The 9041-nt window shown below is 47.5% G+C and overlaps 1 protein-coding gene across 3 annotated transcripts in view; it reads right to left on the reverse strand.

Moving 5' to 3' along the window:
• Positions 1–6143, reverse strand: part of LOC135203042 (gastrula zinc finger protein XlCGF57.1-like) — a 47078-nt gene extending 40935 nt beyond the window's left edge. The window contains exon 1 of one of the 3 annotated variants that reach the window (XM_064232629.1): positions 5934–6143. The gene's annotated coding sequence lies outside the window, so the exon portion shown is untranslated. Of the gene's footprint in view, positions 1–5469; positions 5622–5933 lie in introns of those variants that run through there. The other 2 variants (XM_064232627.1, XM_064232628.1) reach the window with 2 other exon arrangements.
• Positions 6144–9041: the final 2898 nt, after the last annotated feature.

Here is a 9041-nt window from a genome sequence, read left to right on the forward strand (position 1 = left end):
CAGGGAATTTCTGAGGGCAAATGGGAATGGTTCCAAGTACCTGACGATCTCCACAGCTCCTTTGCTCAGCATGGCTTGGACTTCCTGCCGAAGTGCTATGTCCTAGGATGTTCCGGGTACGTAGGTCTGAAGGTGGACCGGGTTGGAGATGAGGGGTGGCCGAGACTCGAAGGGTAGTAGATACCCCTCCCAAAGGACATGTACTATCCAGGTCTCTGCTCCACAGCGCTGCCATGTTGCCCAATGGCTCCCCAGGCACCCCCCCAATTCCGGCAGCAGGTGAGGGGGAATGCCGTCCCTAGCGTTTCCCACCTCTCTTCGGCTTCTCCTTCCCAGCTCCCCCTCGTGAGAAGGAGGGCTGGTTACGGTTGCTCCTAGAAGAAGTCGAAGGCAGAGTCTTTCCTCTGGGCTTCGATGATGCGATCGCCTTGGCCGCAGAGGAAGAGCTAACCAAGCTCTTGGGCTTGGCCGCAGTAGCTCGAGGCTGCCCAGACGCCTTCGAAACTGCCTGGTGGACTAAACGGTCACTGTCGTCAGTGCGCCGTCATTCCACCGCAGTGTCCATCATCTCTCCTGGGAAGAGATAGGAGGAACTCCGCACCGGTCCGTTGCGAAGACCCAGAGCCACCTCACACCCAGCCGCCCTGGTCACTCGGGTAAGGACTGCGTCCCTACGCCTCAAGACCAGGTTGGCCCACAGGTTTGCCGTCTGGTGGGCTAGGAGATGGCTCTACCTCCAGACTGGCACAGTCTCCCGAAAGCTGGGTCACCTTCAGGAGTGATATTTCCCGAGGTGGCCGCGACCTTAGACACTGTGAGGGACCACAGGTCTAACCAAGAGACTGCTTGGAATGCCGCCATGGCGGTCAATTCCAAGGCGAGTGCCTCCTGCTGCGAGAACCATAAGTTCTCCAACAGGAGCTGCTGCAGAGACACCCCCGGAGTTAGCCTAGCTAGCTCCAGGTTAACCTGTTTGGGCGGCATAGGGTCCTCCGATGGCACATAGAATCTCCTCTGTCGCAGTAGAGGCGGGGGAAGTAGCTTGGAAGACCTGCCAGACCGTAGCAAACCCTCCTGTCCGGAGACGAGCAAGTCCACCTGGCCCAGCACTGAGTCAGCCAGAGCCGATCACGGCAGACCCATCGTCGTCTTGGGTTCCTTCTTAGGACCCCAGAACGACTCGAGCCTGGAGGTAGGCTTAGAAGGTGGGAGCAGTGATCCTTCCCCGAGGTCGTTGTGCTGACGAATCAGCGCAATAACCTCTGCAAACGACCTCTGGATCTCGGGAGTGACCGCGTCTTGTGGAGTAGGACCGTCAAGTCCCTCCAACAAGAGCGCCTCCCGAGACCCTCCTCCTTCAGAAGGAGGAACTGCAACAGACCCTTCTCGGTCTTCTCCAGCCACTTGCGCATACGACCTGGTCGGTCCTAAGACCATGCCAGGCTCGTAGGGCGTCGTGGTGGGACTGTGGGGAGCGCGCTCCTCACAGTCACTCCGGATCACCTCGCTCTTCCCGGCGTAGCCCGAGGAAGTTGAAGGGATCGGAGAGGAAGACCTGACGCTCCCCCCTCACTCACCAACAGAACCGGTGTGCTTGGGGGGCTGCAGGTGATCGAGCTGCAGGCCTATCACCTGCAGGCCTGGTCGCGCGGCTCTCCGCGGGAGAGCGGCTGGACCGAGAACAGCGGCTCCAGTCCCGAGCGTCAGAGGAGCTGCTGCTGGTCCCCCTACCGGCCCGGTCCCGATGGGAGCGGCGGTCAGGGGACCGGCAGAGTCTGCTGTCGCAGTGGGAGTGGGGCCTGTCCTCACGGCGCATCGAGCCGCTGGCCGGTTCCGGCAACCAAGGGGACCTCTTCCTTGGCTCAGCTCGTGGCCGGTCTGGGACCGTCGCGTCAACGCTAGGTACCCGCATATCGCTACGAGAGCGATCGCTGGTCTGGCAGGAGTCACCTGAGTGACTCTCACCAGTCTTCCGCTCTGTGCCTCGGTCCTGGCGCCGAGCAAACTCGGAAGCCTGGACTTTGGCTGTACGGTCAGCCGCGGGTGACCGCACACCCGGTACGTCTCGCGAACGAGAGGCCGAGATGGAACCTGATGTAGCAGCAGAGCCCCTAGCATCAGGTGAGGAGGTACCGGTGTTAGCCGGTACCCCTCTGGTCCCCGTCTTCTTCTTCCATGTGGAAGGAGAGACGGGCCCCGCTCACGAAGGAGCGGGAGGACCAGTGGAAGAGGCCCCCGTCCCACCGGAGTGAGACGGGCCCTTAGAAGTTCCCGAAGGAGACTTCTTAGGGGGGAGGAGGCAGCCTTCTTCTTCCTCGGCCGTGAAGCCTTGGAAGTCGAAGGGGAAGAGGCGGCAGCAGACGACAACGAAGAAGACGATGAAGACGACGACGACACCTTCCCCCTCTTCCGCTTCTTCTTCGTCAGCTTCCTCAGGACAGTCGTCAGGTCCTCCATCCAGGACGGAGCCGGGCCAATTGCCGAAGCAACACGGCCCAGCTGCACCTGTCCGGAAGGACCTGCGACTGGAGCAGCAACACCACGGGCAGGAACGACATCGGCAGGGGCTGGTCCAGGTACGGCAGGTACATCAGGTACGGTAGGCACGGCAGGAACGGCAGGTACAGCAGGAGGCGGGGCAGCAGCAGAGACATCTTGGGTACTGGTGGCAGATCCAGGGGCAAGCTTTTGGGGCACCGGAAGTCGGGGGCTGAGGCGAGAGCGGCAAACCCGGGCGGCGGTGTTACGACCCTCCTCGGAATGCCAGGAAGCGGCACCTGAACCGCAGCTGAAGGGGTTACCATTGTTATATGCTGCGTATAAACAAGGTGAGGAGTGGTGGCATACCCTGGGGTCGAGACAGTGGTGGTGGTGGTGGTTACCGGACCATGCGTAACCGGAGCAGAGCCACTAGCCAGGTGATGTAACAGCCCCTGAATACTCGGTGTCCCCTCGAGACCCAGCGAGCACCACACCTGGCCGAGGTCATCACCCGCGGCAGGCGCACATGAGGAGGCAAAGGTCGGGTTAGTAGGGGGGGTTCCCCATCGCCCGGGGGGACAAGTCCCACCCCGAGTGAACGGAAGACCCCGAGTACAACTGAATGTCGGGGTACCTTGGCCCCTCCTTCACGCTCAACGGATTGGGCGAAGAGAAGAAGCGAGAAACGTACCCCCCCCCAAAAGGGAAGGAGCCATACGCGGGAGCTGAGATGGAGGGAGGAAAGAAGACGACGTGTCCGTGACCAGGGGAGTAGCCGGAGAACTTTCCGATGACTCCCTGGCAGGCTTATGTCGCTTCCTTCTCCCCTCATATTGCGCCCACTGCTCCTCCGACCACAAAATACAAATATCACAGGGCTCGGTGCGAGAGCATTCGTGCCCCCGACACCGAGCACACAATTCATGAGGGTCAACCTGCATAAAAGAGTGGAAAGCCCCACACTTATGGCCCTCCACACCAGGGCAGAGTCTGCGGCTGATGGGGGGGCGTGGGGAACTCTCCAGCTCACGATCCATAATAAGATAATAAAATACAAAGCACAAGTACTTACAGTATTTTACACAACCACACTAGAAAAGCAAACCAAGATTTAAAGAAACAAAGCATACGACGAAGGCGGGCAGAGAGAAGTGGAGAACACATCTGTCACCCAGCACGGCCAAAAGCAAAGTGGTTCTTCTCCTCCCAGTCGCGTGGTGCACTGACTGTCGGACAAGCAGTTAACTACCGTACTCCCTTGTTCGAAGCTTACGACCGGTTCCAGCTGCCGCAAGTTACATTCCTATTGTTAAAGGACCGATGGTTTGTATTACGTATCGGAACAAAAAGAAGGATAATCCTCTTGCATCCAAGTGCACTGCCCTCTGAAGTGAGAGGAGACCGTTCAGACATCAAAACCACATGTGGCCCCCACTTCTTTTCGTCAAATGAGCTGGCAAAAAGAGTGAAGAAGAGGAAATACAGAAAGAAAAAACAAGGGCAAACTTCCAGTTTCCTCTCGGTAATTCTCCAAGGTGTAAGCATAAATGTCAAATAAATAAATACTGTCCTGCCCTGACATTAAAGGGCACAAATAAGTGACAAGGAAGTAGATGCACCATTGCTGCCAATCCTTTACACATAAAGGGGAAAGGCAGCTAGCAAGGCTTATCACAAAAATTGGGTTTGACTATTAATTATTAAAGCCAATTAGTTATTAATATCAAACACAGTATATTCAAAATATTAAAAACAATAAAAGAAAGATCCCACAAGGAAATTGTGATTAACAGCTAGTCAGCAAGAGCTCACAAACATACGTCTTCATCGGAAGAGTGCCGAAAGCAGAGTGGAGTGTTTACATCCGGGCAGGCAGATGGTAGTTTCTACCTAACCCCTTGTTCAAGAATTTAACTTTCATGTAAAGGACCGAGGGTTTGTATATCTTTATTGATTTATGGGTTTTAGGCATAATGCTAAGCACTGGGGCAACTAAGGCCATTCAGTGCTGAAATGGAAATTGACAGTGAAAAGGTTTGAAAGGTGTAACAGGAGGAAATCCTCGTAGTTGCACTATATGAATTAATTGTTCGGAAAGGGTAGAAAGTAAAATGGAAGAAAGATATGAAAGGAGGTACAGCAAAAGGAACAATAGTAGTTGCAGCTAGGGACTGAAGGGACGCTGCAAAGAACCTTAAGTAATGCCTATATTGCACCGCATGAGGTGCATTAACAGCACTACCCCCCCTATGGGGAGGGTTTGTATACTACCTAGGGTAAAAAACCGCATGATACAGGGGTGGACCATGTACGATCAATGTGTACAACCCCAAGAAAAGTACATTATAACACGTCCTGACACCGGAGTAGAGGTCTTTAGCTCCGTTTCTCACCAACAACAAGTCGCGTCTGATGCCCATCTCCGATGTCAGGACGCGTTATAATGTACTTTTCTTGGGGTTGTACACATTGATCGTACATGGTCCACCCCTGTACCATTCGATTTTTACCCTAGGTAGTAGTGTAAGAACAAATCTTTAAAAATTTGGTGAAGTATGCAGGAGAGGGACTTCTATAATGGGAGGAGGTCCCCCCCCAGTTGGATAAGGGCAGAGAATCTTAGGTTATGTCAGGTAAAAGTCATCTAGCCTACCTATACCTATTTCCATTTAGGTAGGTAAAGGTCTATTTATAGTAGATCCAGCCTAGCCAACAGTCAAGCGTTTTCATCCTGTGGCTGGCTAGAACACTTGACACTTATGATAAGATTATGGTCGTCCATAGGCTGTCTAATAGGTACTCTTGAACTAACGTTACTTTCTTCCTAAGATTAGCTTAACCTTGAACTAACCTAATCTACGTGCCTTACCCTATTGGCTACTAGCTAGCTAGTAGCCTAGCTACAATCAAACCTAATGCCTCTAGCCTAGGTAGTCTAAGGTAGGTAAGAAATCATTTGTGAAAACTAGTAAAATACTCAGTTATTACTTGTAGGACTAATGGGACGACGTTATACCTTAAAAAGAAAACGAATATAGGTAACAACTGCTTCTTGAGTCCTAGTTCGACAGCTTTCACCGAAAGCCCAAACTCAAAGCTTCGTCAGCTGTCAACAAATCACAGTTCCGCACACTACAGTCAGGTGCTGAACTTTTAGAAATTACGATAGATATTTAATTTGTATATATATTATAGGTATTTTTCTTTTACTTTAAGTCTATTATCCTTTATTAATGCATGTATCGCCTCTTCATGAAGGACATATGTTATTTTACTCGTCATTTAATGCTTCTCTCACTTGTCACATCAGTTGGGTGAGGAACTGTTACAAGTTGTAAGGAAATTACTTTGTTGTTGTTACTGACGGGAATTCTAGGAATGGGAATTAACAGGGGAAAACAGCTGAAACTAAGAATGAAGGGTCGACAGAACAAATGTTTGCTTTCAGTTACCAATCCGTGTTGTGACAGGCTTGGAGTTAGACCTTGGGGTCATGCAAGTGTGAAGAAGTGGAGTCGGGACGCGAAGGTCCAAATTACACGTACTGACAATCAGGTAAAAAGGGGACGAGGTCAGGTAGAAGGTTGGAGTTCAGCCAGGGCACGGTCCAGATTTCAATCTTCGTTTGGTGTAGGAATACAAAAAACAAATCTGCGCAGTCATAATACTCTCGGAATATAATCTGGGTGATACTAAACGTAGTTCATGTGCATGTCCACTGTTTTAGTACATGAAACTGACCTGACACTGACAGCCTATGAGCCAGGTATAACTTATAAGCACTTCCAGAGATTATGTCATCATGTACTGAATATATACTGTCAATAAAAATGTTTAAGAATACATATACCTATTATTTTAATGCTCGTTCTGAACTGTAAATGATTCGAAAAAAGGGGTTATCTCTTAAAGATTTATTTACAAAAATTGCCATTTTTAAAAACACAACCTGGTAATTTCAGAGCTTTAATATATGTAACAGCAACATAAATTTATAACAAGTTCACAGAAGATGCTCTGCCAAATGGGTACTTTAGGAAGGGAGGGAGCCAGGGAGGGAGGACTTCCTCCCCACTCATGTGAGCCAAGTCTGGTCACTTGACTGTAATGGTGTCTACTACTAATTTTTATGCATTTAATAATTTGTGCAACTATTATATCACGAATAAAGCAAAGAGTAGTGTGGTCAATAAATGACTATTTTGAATTAAACAAAGTGTGTTAACATATTTAATTTTGATAATAATACTGAGTGATATATATTTCTTTATTATTCAATGCTAATTATAGATGTATACACATACATAACTATATAGAACAGTAAACAATATTGTAAATATTTTGTGAACAGATATTCTGCTGCTCTCTGTATTGTAATATTGTATGAGTAACTCTCCACCCAGCCATCAGCTGCGCTGCGACGCTATAATTAATATGGCGTCCTATAACAAACCGCTAAGGGACGATGCTCTATGGATTGCTCTGATCATAGATAACTTCAACTTCTGGTGGTTAACTTAACATCTTGATAAGACGTAAACCAATTAGTTTTTATAGTCCACCAGGTGCCATTAATTTAAATGAAGGATTTTTCTCATTACGAAAATACCATAATATATTTCTTATCTTTCATATCGACGAAACTTACTTTTAAACCTCTATATTTGCTACAGTCTAATTGTAAAATATAAGGTTTATATTTGTGTAGGAACAAAATTCTGTCTTGCCTTTCTCAATTGAAGGGCATCATTATAATCTATGAATGGAAATTCATGAAGTTTAGAATAATCTTGGTAGTTGTTTTCAGGGTATAATTCTAGCGCCGATCAAGTAACTCTTGTCACATCATATTCATAATATGATTTGGGCTTCAGCATTTACAAAGAAATGGTCTTTATGAATGTAAGGGAAACCATTAAGATTACTACTGTTTATAGATTTTTAACTGATAGTTATAAACTTTCCACGGTTTAGCAGCCTTCTCATGCGCTGAAAGGGCGGTTTTGGTGAGGAAGAGGTTAGCTTATAGCAGCAGAAAACCAGTTTATTTTTTTTATTTTATTCCAGGGGCATTCGAGGTCTTTATAATTGTTTTGTTTGAATGAATAAAACGATACGTAATTTGGATTAGCGAGTTATAAAATGAGGATGTGGTATTTTAGTGAAAATAAAGAAAAAGAAATAAGCTATAATCTTAATCGTCATCCTATTCTGAGAACATTGGTTACAACCAAAGTTTTATTTCTTTTTATGAATTAACAATAATTAAAGGTGACATTTTTATATATTTATGTTCTGGTTGGTGAGATGGTTATGTTAGTTACTCGTTTTCTGTGGTTCCCCAAAGAGAGGACTCTTGGTTCCCCACCATCTTCGATAGATCTTGGTTGGGGGCGGGACTTCATAAAAATAAATAAATAAAATCATTTCCGACGGGTTTGAAGGTCAAAGTCGTTCGAAACTAATCAGAAACCATTTAAGAAAATTATAAATTTAAAGCCTGGTCAAGTTGTGACACATGGAACTATAAACATGAAATGGAAATGCGCGAAATTGCCGTGTGCAGCATGCTGCCATTGCAATGGGTGGAGAGAGCTTTGTATCACAATGCCCACCTCGCCATATTGGAGTGTAATCTCTTTTAATTTTCCATGACAATATTTTAAGGACAACGCTTTTCCTTATTTTTTATTGTATCCAGTCATCAAGTCGCGTTGTTCTTACTTCCATCCGATAGAGCATTTCACGGCCTTTCCGCCGATGTATAACACATGCAATTCCATTATTTGTACGCCTTATTATCTTTCAATGTATGTTTGTAAGAAAACACAAATATATTGTCTCAGAGTCATTTCTGCTCTCGTGCGAGTCTGTACTACTTATCCGTCCGCACCTGTCTATGTCAACCCAGTTCGGTCTGGTGAACTTGAACTTGACAAAGCCCTCCAAAAGGGAACAGACACAGCACCAGGAGCAGACATGATTACATATAGCATGTTAAAAAACATGGGGAATGCAGCAAAAACAGTGCATCTCCACATAATAAACAGAACATACACAGAGGAGATCAGACCCACACAATGGAACCAACAAAACACACAACCAATTCCCAAACCAAAGGAGCCCAACGCCTACAGACCCATTTCTCTCATCAGCTGCACAGAAAAGACGGCAGAGAGAATGGTGTTAAACAGATTGCTGTGGAAAACAGGACCCTTACACCACCGCTTATATGCCTACAAAGAGGGGATAGGCACACAGGAATGTCTAGCAGATGTGATGGCCACAATAAATAACAAGAAAGCAATCGTAGTATCTCTCGACCTAGAAAAAGCCTACGAACTTGCCAGTGCAGCTGCTATCCTGGCATCCTTAGCCGACAAGGCAGTTAAAGGCAACCTTCTAGCATGGGCCAAAGGATACATGCAAAACAGACAAGCCAGAGTTACCTTTCAAGGAGCAACCTCCGAATTCCTCAGTCTGGATAATGGAACACCTCAAGGAGGAATACTCAGCCCCTTCCTCTTCAATATACTAATGGAGAAATTAGCCAAATGGAG

Source organism: Macrobrachium nipponense, chromosome 33 (assembly GCF_015104395.2).
Source record: "Macrobrachium nipponense isolate FS-2020 chromosome 33, ASM1510439v2, whole genome shotgun sequence".
NCBI classification, from domain to species: Eukaryota; Metazoa; Arthropoda; class Malacostraca; order Decapoda; family Palaemonidae; genus Macrobrachium; species Macrobrachium nipponense.